At 43.3% G+C, this 17,781-nt stretch overlaps 1 long non-coding RNA gene across 1 annotated transcript; it reads left to right on the top strand.

The window, feature by feature from the left end:
* The first annotated feature begins 1,611 nt into the window (after positions 1–1,611).
* Positions 1,612–7,456, top strand: LOC147652162 (uncharacterized). The gene is made up of 2 exons (XR_015288857.1): positions 1,612–4,839; positions 5,003–7,456. It is a non-coding gene; the product is annotated as an uncharacterized LOC147652162 (long non-coding RNA).
* The last annotated feature ends 10,325 nt before the right edge of the window (positions 7,457–17,781 follow it).

The raw sequence follows: 17,781 nt of genomic DNA, 5'->3' as shown, positions 1-17,781 counted from the left end.
TTTAGAATGTGGTGGTGTTTGGATAGCTGGAGTGATGGGTGTCTTTAAGCACCAAATATTCTCTTGCCAGAGGAGTTTTCTCCATGTGATTTAATGTTGGGCAACACTGGCATCCGGTGGGCAGAGGGTTTCCTCCTTAATAGCTTGTGGCAGCTCACTCCCTTGATTCTGTCCGATAGCTTCTCGAGATGATCATTAAATGCAATTTCTACATTAATCTGGGTTTTGTTTTCCCCCTTCCTTCAGTTTGGCTGCGCAGCAAGAGGGATTAGAATTACCTTTCTACAGTTTTCTTTTAAACACACTGTGCTATACAGTCTAGAGTCTTCTGAAGTCAGCTGCCCCTCCACGCCTATCAGTTTCGTTGTGCAGGGACTCTGCCTGCCCTACACTACAGGCAAGTCTCTGTTCCTCCCTTGAGGGTGACAGGAAGGGTCTCCATGGTTCTTGCTTCAAACCAAACCCTCCTGTCTGACCTCCGTGGGCTCTATCCGTGTCCACAAACATTGCTGCTCTTTTACTGGGGGAAACTATAGAAAAGCCCCCAGAGCCTGAATGAAATCAAATCCCTCTTACATCCCTCAGCCCTCCCTGCCTCTCTTGCTGTTCTTTCTTCTGCTCTCACCTCTGTTTCAGCTCTTTCCAATGTAGTATCATTTTCTGATGCAATTAACACTTCTCATCACTTCCAAATCATTAATAAAGCCACTAATTAACATGAGGCCTGACAATGAACTGAGCAATGCCACACTGTGTACTTTTGCCCCTCTCCAGCATCACCTCTTCCTTAGGATCTCAGCTGGCTTTCCATCCATTTGACAACTTCCATGCCCCAGTCAATCTGAAACATTCCTCCCCCCCAGTATTTCTCTTTTATGGTGCAGCTGTAGCTTTTGCTAATTGTTCATGAAATTACTTTCCTTTTTTTTTCTAAAGCAATATTTTTCTTGAGAAGTTGAATTTAAAAGGGGCCATAAATGACTAATCACAATTAATAAAAATGAAGAAATAATTGGGCAATATCTTTAAAAGTATATGCCTGGAGTCAAACTCCTAAATCCCTGTTTCTGTTAGATCAGCTTGGGGTTTTTATTCTTCCCTTAAGGAGCAGCAGTGCCCAAGACTGCCAGGGAATACTACAAGTGATGGAATAACTCTCCAACAACCCCAGCAAGCTGAGGGCTGGAAGAATGTGGTGGACCATGCTGGCAACACATGGCTTACTGCTGCCCTCCTCTCTTGCTGACAGGAGGACTGGCTGTGCCAGGGCAAGAGAGGCTCTGAGGACCTGGTAGACAGCTTGATCCTCTTGAGAAGCACCGCCTTTAACCCATGGAGAGCCCTGCTACTTCCACAAGACTCTTAGAAAGGGATTAGACATTTAAGGGCGAGACAGTTACATTAAAAAAAAAAAAAAGCAGCAATAAAAGGCTTTTGTGGTTCAGAGCATAAATCAGCCTTTTACTGCTTCCCCTTGCAGGGAGCACAGCCACAAGCATCTAACTCAGGGATTTTTATATCTAGTTGTGAAATATCTGGGGGACAGCAGTGCCAGGGAGCGGGCACAGGACCCTGTGCCTGAGTCAGCACTGCCCAACCAAGGATGCTGCAGCATCCTGGTGCCTTTGGAAGGGCAGCTGAGTGTGATGGCATGGGATCAGGGACACGATCCCATCTTGCAAAGCAGGACTTGGAAGTGCACAGAGATGGTTTTGAGGGCCACTTCACCCCTGCTCCCGTCTCCTGATGATAATTAACTGCTGGTGGTTTTCCTTTGCCAGTGTAGACTAGCAGAAAGGCAGATCCACCTCCCCAGCTCATTAAAAGGTCATGTTTTACAAAGTAGCACAGCCACCCTAACCAAATGAGTGCCTGGCTAATTGCCTTCAGTGAAATTAGGTTTGTGGTTTCTGTGGGATCAAGTGTGGTTTCCTCCTCTCCTCCCCTACATCCTTGGTTGCGTTCCCAGTCGCTGATGAGTACTTGATATGCAGAAAATACTTCACTTTGCGGCCAGAAACACGCATTCCAAACCCCTGGCTTTGCTTACGCCCGGGATGGTGCAGAGGCAGGAGGGCTGGAGAAGATGCAGCAGAGCAGAAAACGCCACATGGGGCCAAACCTCAGCAGGCAGTTTGAGAGCTGCCTAGGTTTGAATGCCCTGCAATGTAGGGCATTAGGTCAACACATCACTTTGTTTCCATTGCTCCTTGCAATGTCAAGGGCGCCAGAGCTGGCCAAGCTGGGACACATATAACCAGCTCCAGGTCCCTCCCGCTTGCTGGACCAGAGAAGGATATTTGCAGCACAGTAGTAAATTGTTTAGCTGAAAGCATGGGAGAACTTGTGCCTTGCACTGCAGCATCTTATGTCATTTAACAAAGCAAGCGTGTGTCAGCTGTGGTGACAGAGATGCTCCTTGTCAGCCGTGCTGAACGAGAAGCCCTGGTCCATTAGGCAACACGTGCCCAAGTGCACGAAGCTGGAAGCAGGCTTCTCTGCACAAATACAGACACTTGGTGTGAGAGAAATATTCTCTTGGGTATCCTCTTGCCTCCCAGCACAGCCTCACTCACATGTGATAAGCAGCCAAAAGCCCCTGCAAGAAGAAAGCTTGTGCAAGAAGAAGATGGCTTCTCACCGGCAGACAGCTGAGACCCTTGGAAATAACCCACCTCAAACTGATGTCAAGACAGTTGTGGGGTTTCTTTACAGGTGCAGGCTTTTCAGTTCACACCTGGAGAAGCAGAAGGATAAATACAGGCTCTATATGTGCACAGCCAGGTGAGCAGCTCTTTGGAAGTACATGGCCTTTGCAGATAACCGTGGTGAACATCTGTGGGGAGAAAGAGTGGCATGGAGGTATCCCCACCTCCTCCATCTCCTGCAGAGATACTCTGCTGCTTGGCCGAGATCCCCAGCTCCATGTTTTGAGAAGTGGGACCTACAATGGGAGCAGTGTGGAGCTCAGCTGTGTTTGCAGGACTTCAGAGATGATATCATAACCCCAGAGGCAGAGCAGAGTGGAGCTCCAGGCAAGGCAGAGAGATGTGAGCTCCGCATTCACTGGGGACAGTTATCCGACATCAACACTGGACCCATTGTGGGGTGGTGCAATGCTCTAGTTTGGTTTTTTTGTGTGTGTGACGTATTTTTTTCAGAATTATTGTTTGAGGAGCAACAAAAATTCCCTTGAAGCACAAAGAAGAGTACTCTGGGAACCTGAAAAAAGCCACCCAATTAGATAATAGGAAAAATATCTTATAAAGACAAAATTTCAGCAGCAGCCAGTACAACACAGGCTTCGTAATTGTATTTTCTGCAACTAAAGGCTGATCTCAAGAGAACATTTTAGACTATACTTGGGTTTTAGTGGTGTTTATATCTCATTCATAGCAAAAAGATTTAAGTACTCAGTTATTGTAAGAGTCCTAACACAGGTCTGTGATGTCCGCTCTGAATTAGGGCATCATATTTTTCCTTTTTTTGGTCCTCCTGTATATATCAAACCTTTTGGAAACCTGCTTTTCCAAGGGCCTCACTTACATTTCACAGAATCACAGAATAGTTTAAGTTGGATTTAAAGGTCCTTTCAAACCCCCTGCAATGAGCAGAGACACTTTAAATTAGATCAGGTTGCTCAGAAGTCCATCCAACCTGACCCTCAATGGATATTTCCAGGGCTGGGGCATCCACCACCTCTCTGGGAAACCTGTGCCAGTGCCTCACCACCCTCATTCAGCCCAGTAGAAGATGCAGTATTTTTCCCATCACCCACATGCAAAAACATGGGCGTTTTTGTTTTCTTCCCAGCTCATATATTACATCCAAATACAGCGTTCTCTTGCCTAGTCCTCTCTCACTCATCCTTTCCCACCTCTCCCCTACCTTCTCTGTGATCATGGTGGTGTGTCTCACATCTGAAGCCAAACTCCTCTCAGCTCAATGATTTCCTGCCATATTTCATGTCTTCTTTCTTTTTAAAAATAGAGGAACATCCTCCCAAGTGGCATTGAGAAAAATGCAGTTAATATAGCGGTTGTCCACTTGATACCAAGGAGCTTCTGCATCTTTCTTGTTTTTGGATCATACTTCAGTCTGGTGCTGACTTCTCAAGCCATACAGTACAAGCACATCAACATACTGATAATATTTGCATTTGCTTATGGGTGACACAGTTTTGTGAGATGACAGAAGGCAATGCAAGCCATGGTTCAGCATTATTGTGCTAAAGGCTGTGAGTAATGGGGCTGGGGTATCTCCCACATGGTCAAAGCACCCCATTCTACAACACCTTCACGGTTGTAGCTGAAAAATTTTAAGGGGTGCTAAAGGAGATCCACCCATTCTTCAAAGCACATTTGAAGCTCCCAGTCATAATTATTTACGAAGTACTTTCTGAAGCCTTTTTTTCCTAAAAAGTCTTCCTATGAAAAATTCATTTGTACAGCACAAACTGTGTGTATAAATAATAGACACTCCAGCTCACCTGCCTCTTTACATTTCTATAGGCAATGCAAGCTCTACTTATAACAAAATAGAGCAAATTAACGCTGCCACGTTATCAGCACACATTCCCCGTCTGGCACAATTTGCCGGATGGTCCCGTTTGCCTGATAATTCATTGTTTCTATAGCAATCCTGACAAGAAGAGTTTCCCATTGTGCTCAAGGAAAAGGGCACCCCCAAGACCACAGCAGCTTTATTAGCTCTAAATACCTTACAAATAGAGTCTGGTTATCAAAATTGGTTTCCAAAAGTCTCCATTATTTCAGGCTTTGCTGTTAACATGCACAGGACAAGATGTTCGGTCGCTCACAGGGGACCAGCCCGTGCGCTGTGCCGAGCGGGCGTCCAAGCTAAGGCCGCCATCAATATGGTGACCCGCGGGGAGCTGCGGGACACCAGGTTGACTAAGGAGGGAAAAACTCCCATCAGCCACCAGCAGCTTCAACTTCCTCTCCCTCCAAGCTGTCTTAAAGGTAAAGCTACTCCATGACAGCTTAGAAGTTCATACTGGGTTGATTTGTAGGAACTGCTCCAGTCAGATCCTTCCAGGATCCAGGTCGCTGTTGCCATGTTAAACAGTTCTATTATTCTAAATTTTCCACATAGCTGTAGGAGTTGTGAAGCTGCCGAGGTGAGCAGAAGCACTCAATAACTTCGCAAACTGCACCAAAGAGGATTTAGCACCCAACTTGTTACAAACCTAGGGATTGAATTCACGTGTCCTCATCCAAGTGGCAAAAGCAGAAGCAGCGGGGCTGAGGTGGTATCTGGGTGGTATCTGTTTGGCAGGTGGCTCACATGGGGATGCTTTTCCATGCAGGACACCCCCTCCTTGCCTTCCCCGGGCCTGGAGCCCACCAGGAGCCGCGGCACAAAGCCGAGAAGCATTTCAGGGTGCTGCTGCCAAGGCAAGGGCAAAACTTCCGCTGGCAGGGCAGGAGCAGGCAGCAGGCCAGTGGGTCGCCTTGTCTGCAGGCAGCCATGCAAATCTCCGCCCAAATTTTCCCTTCTTTGCCTTTTTTTTTTTGTTTTTTTTCCTTCTTTCCTGGAATCCAGCCATTTGTGAGGTGAATGCTCTCTTCTTGCACTACTTTTTTTTTTTTTTTTTAAAGCATGCACTAGAAAAAGAAACTTTCAATGAGTACTAGATACTGTATAAATCTTGTTATTTAGGTTTAAAATCGATTTTCATATTTATTTTTAACCTCTGTTATTGCTTTTCTGAATATTTGGTGATTGGGAAAAAAAAGAAGGCTACTTCAAATTATGACCCCTGCCAACAACACTGAACAAGAAAACAGATTTGGCATGAACAGTCACAGGAATTAATTCTGCTGCTTTTTGGACTTTATTTGATGTGCAGAGGGTCTGGCGTGTTCCTCACAAAGATGTCATTTGATAGCTCTTATTAAAAAAGGCAAAGGAAAGTGTAGGAGAAATCACAGCACCTTCACATTCCTCCACAACTTCCCAGATCATAAAAGTGCTTGCAGAAGGGAATAGAAGGATTTGTTTTATTTAATTTTTCTCCCTCTAGTTTTTTTTTTTTCCCTATCATGCCTAGTGTAGAAATTTTTCTCCATAAATTGAGATAAAAATAAAAGGTACTAGCAGTTTATTTGATAGATTACAATTGATTCAAATTCAGAAATTGTCCCTTTTTCAGGTAAAAATAACAGTGCTGTTGGAAGATCACACATGGACAGATCACCTGTGGGGAAAAAAACCAAAACCCTACCCCTAAAATGCCATCCTGATTTGAGTAACTCATGCAAAGGGAAAGCACTCATTTTTTCAACCCACAAGCCCTCCAGTTCTCCCACACCACATTCTTAAACTCCTAGCCACAAAATGGTTTGGACTGGAAGGGAGCTGCAAGCCCGTCTGATCGCAACCCCACAAGCACGGACACCTTCCACCAGATCAGGTTGCCCAAAGTCCCATCCACCATGACCTGCTTTGACCACACAAGAGGTGACTTGAATCCAGATCTTGTCCCATTATCCATGACACAACCACTTGACCACTTACTGGCTTCAGGAGAGTTTTCCAAGCTTTCCCCACTGGAGTGGTTTCCCTCTTCTGCCATTAAAACCTGCCACAAATGCTATCCACTCTTATGAACAGGAATGGTTGCAAGCTTCCCTCCTAAGGTTTAAATTAAGACTTAATGAAGACTCAGAATTTAAGATTAAATGTTCAGCCTCTGGCTAATTATGTTTGCACAGTTCTATTTCCTTGGCAAGCATTTCAGATAAAAAACAAAACAAAACAAGCCCTGAACAATATTTACACATTCTAGAACACAGCAAATCCTTCCTTGAAAAGGCACAAGAAATCCCTGTAGAGCTCTGGTACACTTTCAGCCAGCCTCCTGTCCAATTTCCTGGGGAAAAAGAAACAAAAACAAAATACAAGTTCATGACCTTGTGATTTAAAAAAAGTGAAATATCTTAAATATTTTTATTTGTCTGTTCTGGCTGCTCAGTGTGCATTATAGCTACATATGCAATTAGCTTCTCTTCCACACCTCTGCATGGGTGAAGAGCTGAAGTACTGATCCCCTTTGCAGCTATTATAAATCACTTTTCAAGAACTGCCTTTAAAGTATTACATTAGGCTGCTGTTTACCTTCAACATAGGTCTTTCATTACAAATCCAGCCATTGGTTGGATCAAGTTTTCATTTCTATAATATTTTTTTTCTCCCTGTAGCCTTGTAAACAGCCTCCTTATGTATGACTATGAATGAGATGGAAAAGCCAGGGAATATCTTGTGGTATGAGTTAAAAATTGCTCTGGTTACTGCCTTATAAAATGCACACGATAAATTTGAATAATCTGAATTTTTATTGCAACAGTCTTTAAAATAAAGAGGTACAATTTCCCTTTTTTTTTTTTTAATTTTAAACAATGCACCAAAATTTTAATAAACAATTTAGTCTGAACCACAGGGAGAAATGAAAGGCTCTTCTATGCAGTGACTCACTGGATTATTGAAAACAACTATGTGGCTGCAACTGCTTTGCCTTCCTGATATATCTTTTCCCTCTGTTTTCAATAACAAGATCACTCTAGAGCTTTGATGAAAAATGAAATTTCCTTCTTTTCCAATGCAGAGAAATATTTACATGGGTTGGAGAAATGCATCTAAAATGGCACAGCTCAAGTCTACCAGGCACAGGTTTTTACATACACGAGTTGTAGAAATCTGTTTGCCCATCTTAGTTCTCATAATTTATCCCCTTGTGTGGTTTTTTCCTTCTGTGGACTGGGCAGTCAATTTATCCATCTTTTTTATGAGTAATCCTCTCTCAGAAATGAGACACATGGCTTTAACTTCTAGGGGAAGCATTGCCACCGCTGCTAACAAAAGGGATGTGAACTGACGGGTTGTTCTGCTCTGGAACATTAACCAGATTACACTCCCACTGCAAAGTGCCATTGTCAACATTAAACTGACTTATTAATAGCCCACTGGTTTGGGGTTTTTGTTTGTTTTTTGTTTTATTTTGCTTTTCAACTATAGCTACAGTTAACTTCAAGGGAAAAAGCCAAACAGCAAAACAGTGCTGGGAAGGGTCTCCCTCCTAAACGGTGGCACCTCTCAGGCAGATGCTCTAAGCTCTCCTCTCTCCATAGGTATGAAGCAGAGGTGTGGCTGTCTTAACCCATCTCCAACACCATTACTGACATGATGATGTTTTAAAAAATGAATGATTTGCTTGTGGGATTCAGGAGGAGATTGTGTGTTTTGGTATTGCTTGACGTGCTGACAAGCAGGTGAAAAATGTTGCCCTGTAAATAGAGTTGTCTGTCTTGATTGAGAGATGTCTTATTGAAAGGTATTCGTGACTGTAAATCCCGGGATACCCAGCAAAGAGGGATTTCAATAAGAAGTGAGAGCCATTAAACTAGCTCATCCTCACTTCACAGGCTCAGGTGTAAAGAGAGATGTTACCTATGCACTTCTGTTGATCTCCATCCTTAACAAAGCCACAAGCACACGAGCAAGTAGCATTTCAGATATTACCATGTTCCTTTCAATTTAGCTGGAAAACCTGGCCAAGGCTGAGCCCTCTGTCACTGAAACCCAGTTTAACATCACTGACACAGAGAGACAGATGTTCCCTCCATTGTGCAATTTGGGGTGGATTTTTTCTTTTTTTAACCAGGTTAACCACTTTCTTCTTCTTCTTCTTTCTTCTTCTTAGGTATTTACTAGACTTTTTAAAGACCAAAGCAATCAGGTAAAACAAACTGCACCTTCCAGCCAGTTGGATCACTGTAAAATTCAGAACTGGAAGGGACTTTCTTCAGAACAGCCTCCTGATCTTCACAAGGCATTCATGTTACTCTTCCTAATGACCTCTCTGCACTGATCTCTATTGGCAGAGCAAGGCTTGGGGAGCCATCAAGGAAGGTGATGGTACAAATATCCCTGCCTTTGTAAATGAAATATCTCACACAATCCACGGCTGCCAGGGGTTGGTTTTCTGGCTCCTGGAGATATGTGTCTCCTCCTCTTTTGGGGGAAGCTGAGGGTGCAAAGGGAGCAGAGCCTGCAATGCATCCATCAGCTCAAAAGCAGGATTCAGTCCTGGAGGTAACCCTCATCCTTTCAAAACTTTAACCTAAGGGAGCACAAAGGGAAAAATAATCATCTTGTGTTGGTCAGTCGCTTTGCTCAGTGTCACAAATATCACAGAAAGAGTGGCCCTCAGCAGAGTTTGCTCTAGATCAAGAATAACTCCTGTTCCAGCCATAGCTGGGGCTGCTTAGTACTTCAGGTTTTTGATGTATTGAGGAAAGCCTTGACAACACAGACAACTGCAGTGAAATAAGAGGCTGGCTCAAACATTAACGACCCACTGATTTTATGTGAGACAGAGAGATGATCAGACTGTCTGCCTTGGCAAAGACCTCTCCTTCCACCCACTGTGGTAGGCATCCCTTCAATAACTGCAAGGGGCAGAACTGGTCCCTCAAAATTGTCTTTCTTCCCCCCCCACCCCCAACTCCTATCCTTCTCAGACAGAGTAGGAATAAAAAACAAGCTGTTGGTATAGCAGAAGGAAAATCAATCTCCTTGTTGACCTGGAGAAAGCAAGGTGGAGTACCTGAAGCTCTGCTTTCCCATCTCCCGATGCCACTTACACTGAGGCAAATTTTCACACAAGAAAGATAGTAATCTGCAAGTACTCTGCTGTAGTGTGGATTTATCTGTCCAACAGCAGCAGATAAAGGTGAGGACAGCTTGCTACCACACTCACTCAGGTGCGACAGTTTGCATCTAGAGAAAGTTTTGGGGGTTGGGAAAGAAAAGAAGATAATTTGTAACCACAAAAAAATGAGATAAAACAAAGCAGTGTAGGGAAAGGGGCAGCTTTGCACTGTGCAAAACAAAACAACCTGGCACATTCTTTACATGTTTGCTGTCACCAATGGGGCTTTTTATTCTCTTCAAGCCAGGGAAAACCTGTGGTGTAAGCAACCACTCCTCTAGGGCTCGATAGCCAGAGGGTCACCTCAGGGAGCACATGGCAGAGGTGGCCATGGTGCTGAGGTTTGGTTGGGAGTCAGCTCAGGAGCATGTGGGGTGAGGTGGGGCATCACTGAGATTTTGGCTGTGTCAGATACACAACTGTGATTCCAGGATTTACACAACTGTGATTCCAGGATTTACACAGCTATGATTCCAGGATTTACACAACTGTGATTCCAGGATTTACACAGCTGTGATTCCAGGATTTACACAACTGTGATTCCAGGATTTACACAACTGTGATTCCAGGATTTACACAACTGTGATTCCAGGGTTTACACAACTGTGATTCCAGGATTTACACAACTGTGATTCCAGGGTTTACACAACTGTGATTCCAGGATTTACACAACTGTGATTCCAGGATTTACACAGCTGTGATTCCAGGATTTACACAGCTGTGATTCCAGGGTTTACACAACTGTGATTCCAGGGTTTACACAACTGTGATTCCAGGATTTACACAACTGTGATTCCAGGATTTACACAGCTGTGATTCCAGGATTTACACAACTGTGATTCCAGGATTTACACAACTGTGATTCCAGGATTTACACAGCTGTGATTCCAGGATTTACACAACTGTGATTCCAGGATTGACGCAGCTGTGATTCCAGGATTTACACAACTGTGATTCCAGGGTTTACACAACTGTGATTCCAGGATTTACACAGCTGTGATTCCAGGATTTACACAACTGTGATTCCAGGATTTACACAGCTGTGATTCCAGGATTTACACAGCTGTGATTCCAGGATTTACACAACTGTGATTCCAGGATTTACACAACTGTGATTCCAGGATTTACACAGCTGTGATTCCAGGATTTACACAACTGTGATTCCAGGATTTACACAACTGTGATTCCAGGATTTACACAGCTGTGATTCCAGGGTTTACACAACTGTGATTCCAGGATTTACACAACTGTGATTCCAGGATTTACACAACTGTGATTCCAGGATGTTCAACTGACAGGCACCCTCCAGTGCTGGGCTGGCTTATAAACTGCTGGGAGGTCTGGGAAAGACATCAAAAGAAAAGGAGAAATGGGAAAGGAGGAAAAGGAAAAGGGGAAAAAAGGGGGAAAGGGGAAAAAGAGAAAAAGGGGAAAAAGCGAAAAAGGGAAAACGGAAAAAAGGAAAGGGGAAACTGGAAAGGGGAAACGGAAAAGGGAAAAGTGCAAATGAAAAGGGAAAAAGGAAAAGTGAAAAGTAAAGGCAAGGGAAGAGGGGAAAGGGAAAGAGGAAAGGGGAGAGGGGAAAGGAAAGGGAAAAGGCTTTGACACCCCAAAATGCAGCGCAGACGCTCCGGATCCCGCCGGGGCCGGGCGTTTCCAGCGCTGCCCCGTGCGGCCGCCGCTGCCGCGATCCAACACCGCCCCCTCACGGCTCCCCAGCTGCCAAAATCCAGCGTTTGCGGGGCCGCACAGGCAACTCTTGACAAAAAATCACGGGGGTCCCCCTGCTCCAGCTCTGACACCGCTGGGGATGCACCCTGTTTCCCAGGGACAGAGCGCTGCAGGGATCCGGCCACCCGCAGTCGCTCCCCTGATGGAAGTGGGGTAGGTGGGGTGGATTCCTGCCCTGCTGCCAGTCACCGACACGGGGAGACATGGATTCACACAGGGGCCGATCACCCAGCCTGGCTACACCCTGCATCCATCACCTGCTGAGCTGAGTGTTGCCACCTTCACACCAGGTTTACACCCACATGAAAGTCCCAGAAGAGCACATCACCACATCGACTGCTGATGACACCTTGCACTCTCCTTGTTTTGACTTTGTCACACAGACTGGAAAAAGATGGTTTTCCTTCTTAACATGGAAAAATTTCCACTGGTAGCATCGAGTTGGCTCTAAGCCCAGGTAAAGCAGGTGTCCTGGACACATAACAAGGCAGCAAGTTTGCTGCTGCAGACACTTGGAAAAGCTGAGCTGGGTGCTGCCCCAAGAGCCTCGAGGATGGCTCAGGGTGTGTAAGCATTTACACAGGAAAGGAAGGAAATGAAGAATGGTCTCCCAGTCCCTTCAGTCTGGCATTAAGAAGGGATAAGAGGTCCCCAGGGCATTTCTCATCCCTCTTCCCCAGAAGCTGATATGCCCTCTGGCTCAGGCATATCAACTGTACCAAATGGGGCATTTTCAGTTTACGTGTGCTGGACATCAACCTCTTGTATCCCCTGCAGGAAGCTGTGCCTGCTGAAGCCCACTCCTGCAGCTCTCCTCCAAATAAACAATTCCTGGATTCACACACCCTGGGCAGCTCAAGCATTTTTATCTCACTTCCTTACCCTACCCCCATCCCAAAAAAAAAAAAGTGAGATGTTACTGGAAATAGACAATGTGTCCACTTCTGTTGCAGAGCTCATGCTCCTGAGCTGGAAATACAACTGGCTGGCACAAATGTGAGCTACACTTGCATTCTGACAGCTTAACAGTAACCCAGAAAGTGTAAGTCTATCCACCACACTTTTGTCCTGATCTGCATCTCACTGAACAGCTTTGACCCTCAACATTTATGTTCCTCTTGCAGGTTTGTGGCCTCCAGCCCTCTTCCTTTTCTCCTCAGCTGCCATCACTGTCCTGCTCCTCAGTGGTTCTGACTGGATTGTGCTTAAACCATATCTCCACTGAGTATCACCAGTGAGCTGAGGACCAAGGCCTGGCAAAGCAAGAAAAATTACCAGCATGAGTTTGCTAAGAGATCAAGGTCTGCAAGGACTTGTCCCTGGTAAGAAAAATAAATGGTAAATGATGAAATCAAAAGGTGATACTGCACTGCTCAGGGTTTGTTCAATATTAGCTGCGATGCTACTGTGTGATGTGCTGGCAGTGGCAAGTAAATAGATTATGGACTAAACTTTGTACAATAAATAGTCCATTACTGAATATATACTTCTCAAATTAATTTCTGACACAAGCTAATAACATAATCTCAAGCCAAGAGGCTTGAAAGGGTTTTGCAGAGGCAATCTCTTGCTGGCTGCAGAATCCTCCTGCTCTTGTTACTTCCAATAAAACCTATTTTGCCAGGGCAATTATTCAGTGGCTGGGGTTAACTCAATGCTCTGAAGGATGAAGGTAAGGTAATCGACTATATTCATCTTGGTATTTCTTTTGCATGCTCTGGGATTATAATTACAAGATAAAATATTATTGGAGGAGGCTGATATTTAACAAGGTATCAGCCAAGGGGACAGGACTTTAAATGCATGGGGATACTATGATGAGTGGGACTGTTGGGAAGACCCAGATAAGATGACAGGTTTATAGTAGTTGATTTTGTAATCTCTGCCAAAATGTGCCACACCCCTGACTGTCAATGTCATTCCCAGAACTATAGGGTTTTCTCCTCTCCTATGGTCTGGAAAGAAACTGGCCCTTATCTTCTTCCTCACTCTATCCTCCCCATCAGGGTCTGATCCAGAGCCCACAGGTCCTGCTGATGAGAGTGGTACTATCGACACTTACCTGAAGCCTGGGATGTAGCTACCCTGGGATGAGCCTGTGCATCTTTACTGGAGAGGACTTGTTTTCAGGCACCAAATTCCCTTTTGCCATCAAGAATGGAGGTTTGAAGAGCAGCACCCAAGGGATGGTTTGTTTCTTTGGTGCAACTAGTAGGTACTGCAGACTCCTGAAATGAGCCCTCCTTCATCAGTCACAGTGCCCCAAATCATCCCTCAGCCTGCATTCACCTTAATTAAGGTGAATTAATTAAGAGTTAAGCCTGCCCCACTGCTTAATTCTGAGTTTGGCATTGCCCTTGGCCTCCTGCACAAACACAGCCAGGGAAGGTTCCTGTCTCGTGGCTCTCAGATTAATTACACAGAGATGAGAGGGGGCTGGGTTCAGGACACACTGCCAGGTTCCACAGGGACTGGCAGAACAAATGTCAGCACAGAGCCATAAAGCCAGCATGGAAATCAAGAATATTCATAGGGGCAGGAGAAAGTCTACAGATGCAATATCTGCACTCATTGTGTGCATCATCTGCCCCTCTGTGTAGTACTGAATCAGACCTAAAAAAAAAAGATAGAATTGTTAGTTTTAGTGAAAACTGCAGATCTCCAAAAGAGCTTTGGGTCAGGAGAAGGGGATTTTGCAAACTGTTAGGATTTTCAGCAAAGGTCCTGCCTGGAGTGCCCTTGCTGCATGGCATCAAGAAAGCAGCCTGGGGGAGAAGGCAATGCTGGACTTACCCACTAGCAGGGAAATTCACTGCTCCCCTGGGAGATTTCCCATGGGTAGAGGAAGGGTTAGAAATCCTTTAGAAGTATAAAAAGAGATTATAGCATCCAATCCCTGCATTTAATGTTAAGTGGCCCTTCAGTTTATACTCATCGCCTACTCTTTGTAAAATTCTTGGCATTCCCAATGTTTTCTTTTTTCTATAGCTCCAGTTAAAGCCCATAAAAAGTTCAGAGGCATTTCTAACCCTAGAGATCCAAACCACGCTCGGTGACACCAATCTAGTGCTACGCTCCGAGGTTTCCCTCCTGGCAGACAAATCTCAGTCTTCAGTTAACCCAGAGAAAGGTCAGCCAAGCCATCAAACATTTCAAAGCACAATTAAGACCCCAAATGAGCAAAGTTAAAGTTTAATGCTGAAACTTCACTGCCAGTTGATGCTCAGTGATTACAAGGGTCACTTGAAATACCATCAGCAGAACCACCACGTGTGTTAGGAACCTGCTGATGGGCATTACTGAACCTTTTAACATGGCAAACAACCTTACTCTAATATGATTGCTGCCACTAAAAATATTTTAAAATTAAATATTTTTAAAAAGCAGTTCAGGCTGTAGCTGACAGAGAGAGGAGCTGCTTTGAGCCTGAAAATCTGTGAATGTGTTTGAATTCCCTTAAAATAATTCAGCTCCCATACAAATGTGGTTGACTAGAAAAAGCCAGAAATTAACTCTCCATCCCAAGAATACAGCATTTAAAGCTAAAACAAAGGCTCAAAGGGATAAAAGAGGTCACAACATAGTCTTATTCAAAAATACCGATTAATTTATTCCATTAGAAACGGAAATTTTATATAAAATCCTATTTCTGTATGTTAGGAACTTTTTGCAACATCCTATATTTAAAGTTAAAACAAAAGGAAGCACAAAGTCAAAACTAAATTAGAGAAAATTCAAGCTAAGCTTTTCAACATTAGAGTGAACAGGTAACAAACAAAAATTTGCATCTGATCTGTAGATTAAATGTACATTCCTTCATTTTGTTGGATTTGAACAAAGCCTATCTTTTCCAACAGCAAAACATTTCCTGGGAATCTCTTCACTGCCATCCTACTCATGCCTGGCAAGGCTTTATTCCAGAGGAATGACACTGAACACTGTGGGATGAGAAAGGGTGGAAAAGCAAAGCATGGAGGGAGATTTTAACTAGGGACTGTCAGTTTGGAAAAGGAAGGGCAAAACAAACTTCAGGCTTTTCCTGTCCTGTCTAAAGACATGGCATAAGGAAAATCACCAGCAGCCATGTGAAAAAAAAGAAAATCACTAAAGAGCCAACAGTGAAGCCAAAAGGAAATCTGAACTTTGTTAACACTGCTCCTCTTGATGGAAAAGGGGTAAAATGCCTATGCAGACAATTTGGTTTTGCCCCTTTTTTTGGCAAGACAAATCTGGCTGATTTATTTCACGTTCTCACATTATGTATTTAAAAAATTATAACTCTCAGCTCAAATGCCACCTTGATATATTAGGTATCTACTTTCATTATATTAATCTTCATATTTGGTGCAGGATATGAATGTGTAATCTAAGTCATAACAAAGGTTTCTCTGTGGTAGTAAGAGGTGTCATTATCAGACATTACATAGCAGTTTATAATGTCAGTGGAATAATTTTGCATCAATGTTACAACGAAATTCTTGATAGAGAAAGATGTTATGGGAAGTAATTACTTCTCTCCCCCCACTAGCTATTAAACTTTAATAGCTCAGATATGATTTCAGGTTTCCTAACAGACAGGTTGGCATAGAACTTCATTCTGTAATTCCTATATTTTAATAGCCAGAGTAAAACAAAAGTATCTAGAACATACTCACTCTTTCACTTTAGACAACGAGAGATGCAAAAGAAAATACAGCATTGTTTATTCATGCTAGATTGAAAGAAATACTGGGTTTAGATCCCAGATACCAAATCTCATCAGCCTGTCTGCTGGCTAATCCCATAAATATAGTTATTTAGACTAGAAACTGCAAATGACATATAACAGCAGAGATAAGAAGATAAATCTAGGAGATACTTAATGGATTATATAAAAATGAGCAAGAAATGCTCTATAATTATTCCACACTGTTGAGCTGGTTTCTTAGCTGATTTAAAGGCTTAAGTACCTCCTCTGGAGAAATAAGAAGAGCCAACTGTTGGTATATATACATGTTTTAATAGCCCACTCACTGTGGTTCCCAGCTTGTGCTATGGGCTTGCATTTCTGTTTCTGTTGTCCCATCAGCACAGAATGGCAGGAGTAAAATGAAGGATCTTTGTAGTGTTGCATCCATGAAGTCTCATAAACCTTTTTTTTGGAAAGCATCTACCCAAAACCAACTTGACTTCATTAATTTTTGTACCTGAAAACACCAGTGTCACCTGTAGAAATAACACAAGTTAATATTTGCCTTGTTGGTTCCTGCACATGGAAATTCCTGACAGATATTTTTTTTTCTCTTTGTTTAAAGACATTTAAGTTGTTATATTATCAGTCTGAATGTGAATTTCAAGTGCTTTCTTTATGATCTGGGGCAGAATAATGTGTTTTGAACTAGAATGAGCCCTGCAGCACTCACTGCATTTTTGCTCCCCCTTGGTGGCCCTGCACTACTCATCCTGCAGAATGACTGAAAAAAAATAAAAATAAATCTGATTAAGCATTAAAAAACAAAGGGGGACTGGGGTTAAGGACATAAATGGGCAGTGGTAACAAAGCAAACCAGAGCTTTCTTCTATCCTTTTCATAATGGCCCAGAAATTACTACTACAAATAATAATAACAATAATTTTAAATGCCAGTTAAAAATCAGTAGGCAGTCCTGGTTTAAGGAGATAAAAAAAGAAGCATAAGGCATGGGGAAGAAGATTTAAAAATCCACTTGGCAAGAATAGCGTTTTAGGCAGACTTTGCACAGACTTCTTTCTTAGTAATGGGGGGGAAAATTATCAAATCTAGGGGGATAATCATATTTAAAGGGGTTGGTTTTTATGTTGTGGTTTGAGGTTTTTGGCTGGGTTTTTGATTAATTGGTTGGGGTTTTCTTGTTTTGACGGGCAGCTAAAGAATGAAGCCAGAGAGGGGAGTCCTATTGTCAGGAACTGCTAATTCCTTTAAGCTTTTGTCCTTGAGCACTGTGAGTCTTTGAGATTCTTTGAAAACATTTGCTGTAAATCATCATTAAAACAGATCATCATAAACAGAAGGAAGTAATAATTCTAAGGACCTGTATAATAATAAAGACATAAAATGTTAAGTAACTTAATTTGCAGCTCTGCTGACAGCAGGAGTCCATCAGCTGGAAATTGAGAAAGGGAAACCTCTGATGGCTCATCAGATATCTGTAGGCTGCCCCTGGACCACCAGCATGAGACTCCTACAAAAAAGAAAAAACCCTCCAAAAGGGATCAGGAAAGGAGATAGGGAAGTACTGAAAGTCATGGTGAGAGTTCACTTGAAGGAGTTGCTTCTGTCAGCTGGTGTTTAGCTCAAC

Source organism: Cyanistes caeruleus, chromosome 7 (genome assembly GCF_971803275.1).
Source record: "Cyanistes caeruleus chromosome 7, bCyaCae1.hap1.1, whole genome shotgun sequence".
NCBI lineage: Eukaryota > Metazoa > Chordata > Aves > Passeriformes > Paridae > Cyanistes > Cyanistes caeruleus.
This window is presented reverse-complemented; position numbering and strand designations above follow the sequence as displayed.